The sequence below is a fragment of the Pan paniscus genome, chromosome 16 (assembly GCF_029289425.2).
Source record: "Pan paniscus chromosome 16, NHGRI_mPanPan1-v2.0_pri, whole genome shotgun sequence".
NCBI lineage: Eukaryota > Metazoa > Chordata > Mammalia > Primates > Hominidae > Pan > Pan paniscus.
The window spans coordinates 23,418,930-23,427,636 of record NC_073265.2 but is presented as its reverse complement, the minus strand read 5'-3'; the positions used below and the strand labels follow the sequence as shown (position 1 = coordinate 23,427,636).

At 49.5% G+C, this 8,707-nt stretch overlaps 2 pseudogenes; one reads left to right on the top strand and one right to left on the bottom strand.

Annotated features, from left to right (window-relative positions):
• Positions 1–927: 927 nt before the first annotated feature.
• Positions 928–2,684, bottom strand: LOC134729167 (fascin-like; annotated as a pseudogene).
• Positions 2,606–8,097, top strand: LOC134729048 (heterogeneous nuclear ribonucleoprotein L-like; annotated as a pseudogene).
• The last annotated feature ends 610 nt before the right edge of the window (positions 8,098–8,707 follow it).

Sequence of the window (8,707 nt, the reverse complement as noted above, 5' to 3'; positions counted from 1 at the left end):
ACTATCATGGGCGTTTGGAGTTATACAAATGACACTTACAAAAAATAAAAGACCAAGACACCCAGAGTGAGATGCATGTCGGGGACGGGGGAGGCTGGCAGCAGGGGGACCCTGGCGGCTCACCCCAGGGCTCCCCGAGGGGGCGACGCCTGGCTTCATCCACCCAGGAGGCCCAGGAAGCACCAATCACAGCGGGGGCTCTGGCCCAGGCATCCGCAGCCCAGGCCCAGGGCTGGGGCTGGACGGGAAGGACGGAAAGAGGGGGCTGAGATGCACCCCCTGGGGAGGGTGCTGAGACGCCCCACCCAGATCACTCACTACTACAGCCAGGCTTGCCTGGGACGCCTCCAGTAATAATATTTCATTAAAAAAAAAATACTGATTTGGTCATTTTCTGCTTCCAGTCAGGCTAGGGTGAAAGGAAAGAGACAGGAGGAAGACGGCCCCCACACCCCTACCCCCCCCACCACCACCCTGGCAGAACATGCAGCGGGCAGACCCTGTGGCCGTCACACCCTGCCGCTCCAGGGAAGGGAGCCAGGCTGAGCCTCTGCCACGTGGGAGAGGGGCTGTTTCCAGCCACCACCCAAAAAAACACCGAGGCTCAGTCCTCGCCCACCTGACGGCTACCCTTCCCAAGCAGGGGTTTCGGGACAGTACACCAGGGAGGGCCACTGACAGGCTTGGGACACGTGCCCAGCTCCTGGGGGGCTGGGAGGTGGTGGCTGGGAGGGGCAAGAGATTCCAGTTACTCTACACGCCCAGGGCTCCCAGCCCTCAACCGTCCCTTAGCCGCTTCCAGAGAAATAAGGCTCAGAGCCGTCTGAGGTCAGAAGAAAGAGGTGCCAGACTCGCCCCGTGGCAGACAAGAGGGCAGGGGCATCTGAAATCCCTCCCAGGGCCAGGCCGCAGCCGCTGACCCGAGGGGAGTAGGGAACCAGGGCGGAGGGGAGACTGGGGAGTCCATAGGGGCGACAGGTGGGGGCACCGTTTTCTCTGGGGTTTCCAGTTTGAAAGGCAAGGGGGCTTGCCTCCCGCCCCGGGGAGCCCACCTGGAGGAGAAGGGGTTAGCAGGGAGGGTTGGAAGGAGCCGCCACGTGGGCAGGAACCGGGAAGGACGGGCGGGCCCTAGTACTCCCAGAGCGAGGCGGGGTGCACGGTCTCCGCCGAGGCCTTTAGGACCCCTGCGTGGTCGCCCTTCAGGTAGCGCCCGTCCATCTTGATGGCCTCCTTGTTGTAGTCGCAGAACTCGAAGAAGTCCACAGGAGTGTCGCCGCTGCTGGTGACCGCGGAGTCACTGCCCACCGTCCAGTATTTGCCTGTGGAGTCTTTGATGTTGTAGGTACCATTGTTGAACTCCAGCTGGAAGACGTCATAGCTGCAGCGGTTGGCGTCCAGGGTGCCCCTGACCTTGCGGCAGCCGATGAAGCCGTGCTCCCCGCGCAACACGATGATGGCGCGGTTGATGAACTTCATGAGGAAGAGCTCTGAGTCCCCTGCTGTCTCCACCGAGGCGGCCAGCTGCCCATTCTTCTTAGATGTCACAAACTTGCCATTGGACGCCCGCAGTGTGATGCGCCGGTCACGCCGCTCAATGTGGAAGTAGCAGCTGGCATTCTTGGTGGAGGCGGTGGACTGCACGCCCCCAGTGGCCGTCAGCGTCCAGTACTTGCCCCTGTGGGTACAGAAGGCACACTTGTTGTTGTCGCGGTCGATCTCCAGCTGGAAGGTCTCCTGGTCGGTCTCCTCGTCCTGATTGGCAGACAGGTCCATACCCTGGCGCGTGGACACATTCCTCCCGTTGGCCGCCTGCAGCACGACCTGGGCGCAGCTCTGCTCCAGGGCAAAGAGCTCGTCCTTGCCCACCTTGGTGGCCTTGCCCGCCTTGAGCGTGCCGCTGGGCCCCGACGGCGCCAGGTAACGGCCCTCGCAGTCGCGGAAGGCCACCTTGCCGGAGCGGAACTGCAGCGTGTAGCCAGTGGCCGGCTCGGGGCGCGCCACCAGGCGCCTGTCATGGCGCAGGAAGCGGTGGTCCGCGGTCTGCACGCTGCAGCGCTGGTCCTGGAAGGCGAGGGTGACGAGCGAGTCGACGCCCCAGGGCACGTCGCGGTCCACTGCGATCTCGTCGGCCGGCGGCGCGCTCAGGTGCGCCTAGCGCTTAGGGGTGACGCTGTAGATGTTGACCTGAGGGTGCATGGCGATGTGCACGCTCCACTTCTCGGCGGGGGACACCGTCTGCGCGAAGCACGGCAGGCGGTCCTCCGTGCCGCCGAAGTAGCGCCGGTGCCCCTCGGACTGCAGCGACCAGCGGCCGTCGTCGTGCGCCACGGTGAGGAAGCGGCAGTCGGGACCGGGCACCTCGCGCTCGCAGGTCACATTGCCGTCCTTGTCCGCCGCCAGGTAGCGGCCCAGGTGGCTGCGCAGGCACACGGCCGCGCTGCCCGCCTAGTCAGGGGGCTGCTCCAGCGTCCAGATCTGCTTCTTCTTCAGGCTGCTGGCCGACGCGTTAACCTTGAACCCGAACGCCTCCGCCCTCAGGTACTTGTTGCCGCAGTTGATGAGGCCGAACCGGATCTGCACCGCCTCGGCTGTGCCGTTGGCGGTCATGGTGGCGGTGGACGGGAGGCCGCGGCGCGGCCCCGGGAGGTGGGTGGCGGGTCCTCGCGGCGGCGCCCCTGCTCCTTTGTTCGGCGGCCGGGGCGCGCACGCACCTCCCGCAGCGCTCCACCAAAACGTTTTAAAATCATTTCAGTTAACAGATTTAAACAGAGTTTAGCTATGAAGCAATGAGTAATGGAATACAAACTAGTGAAAAAGATGAACAACTAGGGATTAAATGTTGAGGAAAATTGTTTTCTAATGAATTAATTTTGAATCGATAAGAGACAAAGAATAGGGACTTTTAAATATACAACTTTGGTGACAAAGTATTTGTCTATAAAAGTTTCTTATGTCTAGTGCCTTCCTTACCTCCCCAATATTATTTTATAACTCTCTGATAATTTCTAAAAGATACATATGAGATATTCATACCTTAAAAAGTCACCAATATTTTGAACTAGTATCAAAAATAAAGAAGTATTTGACATAGGTTTATTTACTGGTTTTTACATAAATAAAATACAAATATAAATCACAACAGCAAAGATAATAATTAAAAACTGCATACTCACCTTAGGGTTTTTAAATCAGCTAATTGTTTTTCTTCTACACAAATAGCTAAAAATGTACAGTGAATAAAAATGTACTTAATTTCTCCTTCTTTTTCTATATTTTGATTGGCTAGTGAACTGTCAAAAAGTGATGATGCTGAATTTTTGCTATTTTCTCTCTAAAGTGATGTTCTGAAAGAAATATATATATAATTTGCGGTTGTGAAGAAGCCCTTTTTTTAGTGCTAATTTATTTCCTTTGCGTACTTTGCAGTGGACATACATGTTAAAAATTTAACAGAAAGAAGAGGATAAAATAATCATGACATGAAGCCCTTTTAGAAATTAGCAATGTTCTCTATTAATAATGGTGTGATGATATGCCACTCCATGAGCTCTTGAACCAAGTTATTCATTATTTCTCTGCCACATGGAAGCAGGATATTTGGTCTTTGTCCTAGCTCAATGCAATGCCTATGGTTTTGTTACAGAAACCTTAATTTTGCCTGCTTTTAAGTAAAGCAGTTTTTATGCAAACTTCTCAGAGGGCAGCCAGATAACTTTCAAGCACATTTGAAACACCAGAGGTGACTCTGCCAAGTGCCCCAGAGAAAAATTCAAACTATGATAAAGACACTTCTTCAACCCATCTTTCTAAAGTTGCTGACTCTACAGGTTTATTATAAGCATTAGACGAAACCAGTTAGAGGCATGTGTCAAAGCTTGAATGTGCAGCTCCAGGTTAGAATGTCAGCTTTTCCTTTGGGTTACTGAAGAAGGAGAAAAGCCATTATCCATGCATGAAACAATAATATGGCCAATCAAATGGAAGGCATACATTTGGTAATCCAATCCCAATATTTGCCATTTGCTTTAGTGGGGCTTAAATAGGTCACTTAAGTGGTTTATGCTCCACCTTCTAGAAGTGAGCAGAAAAATATTTTAAATTAATGGTTATTTTACCATCAGCATTTTTTTAAAATTGAAAATGGAACACCGGTTTTATAACTAGTTTCTTCATTTTATTATTTAATGAGGTGGCTAGCCTTGATTTGAAAGGTTTTTTTTAACATGACTAGCTTTCTGACACTCTAATGCCCATTTTCTAAGACTTCTGTGCTGTAAGCTATCTTAAAGGGTAAGTGGTATGTCTTTAAATTCTGATTTTAGAGGAATTCCTAAGTTCTCATTACTTTCACATATTATTTTATCTACTGTGGAATGATAACTTTGTTAACATGAAGCTTTTCAAGCTGTCACTGTATTCCATCGGGTATTTCCGTTGGTTCATCAAAGTGAAATGAAATGAAAATGCAGGAAAAACAAATGAATAGAACACAATTAAGAGTAATTCATTTTGGCCAGGTACGGTGGCTCATGCCTGTACTACCAGCAGTTTGGGAGCTCCGGAGTTGCAGACCAGCCTGGCCAACCTGGTGAAACCCCGTCTCTACTAAAAATACAAAATGTAGCCAGGCGTCATGGTGCACGCCTTCTGGTACTGGAAGGCTGAGGCAGGAGAATCACTTGAACCTGGGAGGTGGAGGTTGCAGTGAGCCGAGATCATGCCACTGCACTCCAGCCTGGGCAACAGAGCGAGATTCCCTCTCAGAAAAAAAAGACTAATTCATTGAAACACCAGTTTGTAAAGCATCAGGGATGCTTTTCTCTTGTTAACTATAACATTGTTGTTGAAAACTCTGCTAAAATTTCACATTCTTTTTTTAAAAAGGTAAATGAATTTTAATAACGTATTATGCATAAAAATTATTTAAAGTTGACATTAATATAAAACTTATTGAGCTACTTTAAAGTTTTTTTCGCTTCCTTTTTAAACTTTTAGGTTTGGGGGTACAAGTGCAGGTTTGTTACATAGGTAAACTTTTGTCATGGGGGTTTGTGGTACAGATTATTTCATCATCCACGTATTGAGCCTAGCACCCATTAGTTATTTTCCCTGATGATCTCCCTTCTCTCTGCCTCCTCTCTCTGAAAGTCCCCAGTGTGTGTTGTTCCCCTCTGTGTGTCCATGTGAGTTCTCATCATTTAGCTCCCACTTACAAGTGAGAACATGCGGTGTTTTTCTCTTCCTATGTTAGTTTGCTAAGGATAATAGCCTCCAGCTCCATCCATGTCCCTGCAAAAGATATGGTCTCTGTTCTTTTTTATGGCTGCATAGTATTCCATGGCATATATGTACCACATTTTCTTGATCCAGTGTGTTACTGATTGCCATTTTGGTTGGTTCCATGTCTTTGCTATTGTGAATAGTGCTGCAGTGTACATATGCATGCATGTGTCTTTATAATAGAATGATTTATATTCCTTTAAGTATATACCCAGTAATGGGATTGCAGGGTCAAATGCTATTTCTGTCTTTAGGCTTTTGAGGAATTGCCACACTGTCTTCCACAATGGATGAACTAACTTACACTCCCACTAACAGTGTATAAGCATTCCTTTTTCTTCACAACTTCACCAGCATCTGTTATTTTTTGACTTTTTAGTAATAGCCATTCTGGTTGGTGTAAGATGGTATCTCATTGTAGTCTTGATTTGTATTTCTCTAATTATCATGAACAGACAGTTTTGAAATTTTTACAATCTTATGAAGACAAATGAATACAGAATTTTCTGAGCTGGGGTACAAATGGCTTTTCTGGGGCAAGATTATAGAGATTAACAAAATGAGATTGGGAGAAATTGAGCTACATTATTGTCAAATTTAGCTTGCTGGGAGTAAAAAACAAAAAAACCAACAAAACTGAAGTCTTGCACTTATTAATAACTATTTCTGGCTTCCTTCCCTCTGCTAAACATGGATTGTCGGATTTCTCTCTGTGAGTTGTCCTCATCCACTACTAGAGTCAGTCAATGGCCCTACACTGTATTCCCTGGCAATGATTTTGCAATGAGTTTCGTTCAGGTTCTTAACACTTTAAGATAACGTCAACATTTTTCCTTAACTTCTCTCTGCTTCCAATGTCTTCCATTTCTAATCCGCCCTGCACACAGAACATTTTATTTATCCTTCTTAAATACAGAAACTACTCTCAATTGTCTACAGGATAAAGCACCAACCTTTTAAACTTTACCAAACTAACTTGGAAAAATAATTTCCTGGGAGAAGCGGCGTCGGCGGCTGGAGCAGAGGCAGCAGCCGGACGAGCAGCAGAGGCTGTCGGGAGCGATGAAGATGGCGGCGGGGGGCGGCAGAGGCGGCGGTGGCGGCTACTAAGGCGGCGGCAGTGAGGGCGGCGGTGCCCCTAAGCGGCTCAAGACTGGCAACGCCGGCGACCAGCACGGAGGCGGCGGCGGTGGCGGTGGAGGAGGCGGGGCGGCGGGGCGGCGGGGCGGCGGGGCGGCGGGGCGGCGGGGCGGCGGGGCGGCGGGGCGGCGGGGCGGCGGGGCGGCGGGAGCGGCGGCGGGGAGAACTACCATGACCTGCACAAAACCCCTGCCTCCCCAGTTGTCCACATCAGGGGCCCGATTGACGATGTGGTGGAAGCTGACCTTGTGGAGGCCTTGCAGGAGTTTGCACCCATCAGCTATGGGGTGGTAATGCCTAAAAAGAGACAAGCATTGGTGGAGTTTGAAGATGTGTTGGGGGCTTGCAACGCCGTGAGCTACGCAGCCGACAACCAAATATACATTGCCGGTCACCCAGCTTTTGTCAACTACTCTACCAGCCAGAAGATCTCCCTCCCCGGGGACTCCGATGACTCCCTGAGCGTGAACAGTGTGCTTCTCTTTACCATCCTGAACCCCATTTATTCGATCACCGCGGATGTTCTTTACACTATCTGTAATCCTTGTGGCCCTGTCCAGAGAATTATCATTTTCAAGAAGAATGGAGTTAAGGCGATGGTGGAATCTGACTCTGTTCAAAGTGCCCAGCGGGCCAAGGCCTCTCTCAGTGGGGCTGGTATCTATTCTGGCTGTTGCACTCTGAAGATGGAATACGCAAAGCCTACACGCTTGAATGTGTTCAAGAATGATCAGGATACTTGGGACTACACAAACCCCAATCTCAGTGGACAAGGTGACCCTGGCAGCAACCCCAACAAACGCCAGAGGCAGCCCCCTCTCCTGGGAGATCACCCCACAGAATATGGAGGGCCCCACGGTGGGTACCACAGCCATTACCATGATGAGGGCTACGGGCCCCCCCGACCTCACTACGAAGGGAGAAGGATGGGTCCACCAGTCGGGGGTCACTGTCGGGGCCCAAGTCGCTACGGCCCCCAGTATGGGACCCCCCCACCCCCTCCCCCACCACCCGAGTATGGCCCTCACGCCGACAGCCCTGTGCTCATGGTCTATGGCTTGCATCAATCTAAGATGAACTGTGACCTAGTCTTCAATGTCTTCTGCTTGTATGGCAATGTGGAGAAGGTGAAATTCATGAAAAGCAAGCCGGGGGCGCCATGGTGGAGATGGCTGATGGCTACACTGTGGACCGGGTCATTACCCACCTCAACAACAACTTCATGTTTGGGCAGAAGCTGAATGTCTGTGTCTCCAAGCAGCCAGCCATCATGCCCGGTCAGTCACACGGGTTGGAAGATGGGTCTTGCAGTTGCAAAGACTTCAGTGAATCCCGGAACAATCGGTTCTCCACCACAGAGCAGGCAGCCAAGAACCGCATCCAGCACCCCAGCAACATGCTGCACTTCTTCAACGCCCCGCTGGAGGCGACCGAGGAGAACTTCTTTGAGATCTATGATGAGCTGGGAGTGAAGCGGCCATCTTCTGTGAAAGTATTCTCAGGCAAAAGTGAGCGCAGCTCCTCTGGACTGCTGGAATGGGAATCCAAGAGCGATGCCCTGGAGACTCCGGGCTTCCTGAACCATTACCAGATGAAAAACCCAATGGTCCATACCCTTGCACTCTGAAGTTGTGTTTCTCCACCGCTCAGCACGCCTTCTAATTAGGTGCCTAGGAAGAGTCCCATCTGAGCAGGAAGGTATTTCTCTTTCCTTTATGCCATTTTTTGGTTTTTGTTTTTGTTATTTGCAAAAGATCTTGTATTCCTTTTTTTTTTTTTTTTTTTAATGCTAGGTTCGTAGAGGCTTAACCTTAATGGAAACGCTGGAAGTCTGCAGGGGGAGGGAGAGGGGAACTGATATCTCCCAAGATTAACCTTCACTTTAAAAAAATTATTGTACATGTGATTTGTTTTTTTTCCTGTTCATACATTTGTGCTGCCCATCTACTCCTGGCACATTTCAATAAAATTGTTTGGAAAATAAACACAGCACTTGCTGGGAAAAAAAAAAAAAGAAAAGAAAAACAATTTCCAATATTTGTTGTCTCAAAGATACTAGAATATACTGATTTATAGCTACTTATTTTTTCCAAACAAATTAGTCCACTATGAATAACCTCCACAGTCTCTTTTTGTTGTTGTTGTTATCTATCTGAATTCTGCCCATTTAAGGTAAACTGATGTCTATAATTACTCCTGCTCAAGAACTTCTAGAGCCTTCTAACATCTGGTAACCAATTCCGTCTTTAAAGTACCTACTACCATGATTTCAGTTTTCTTGACTGTA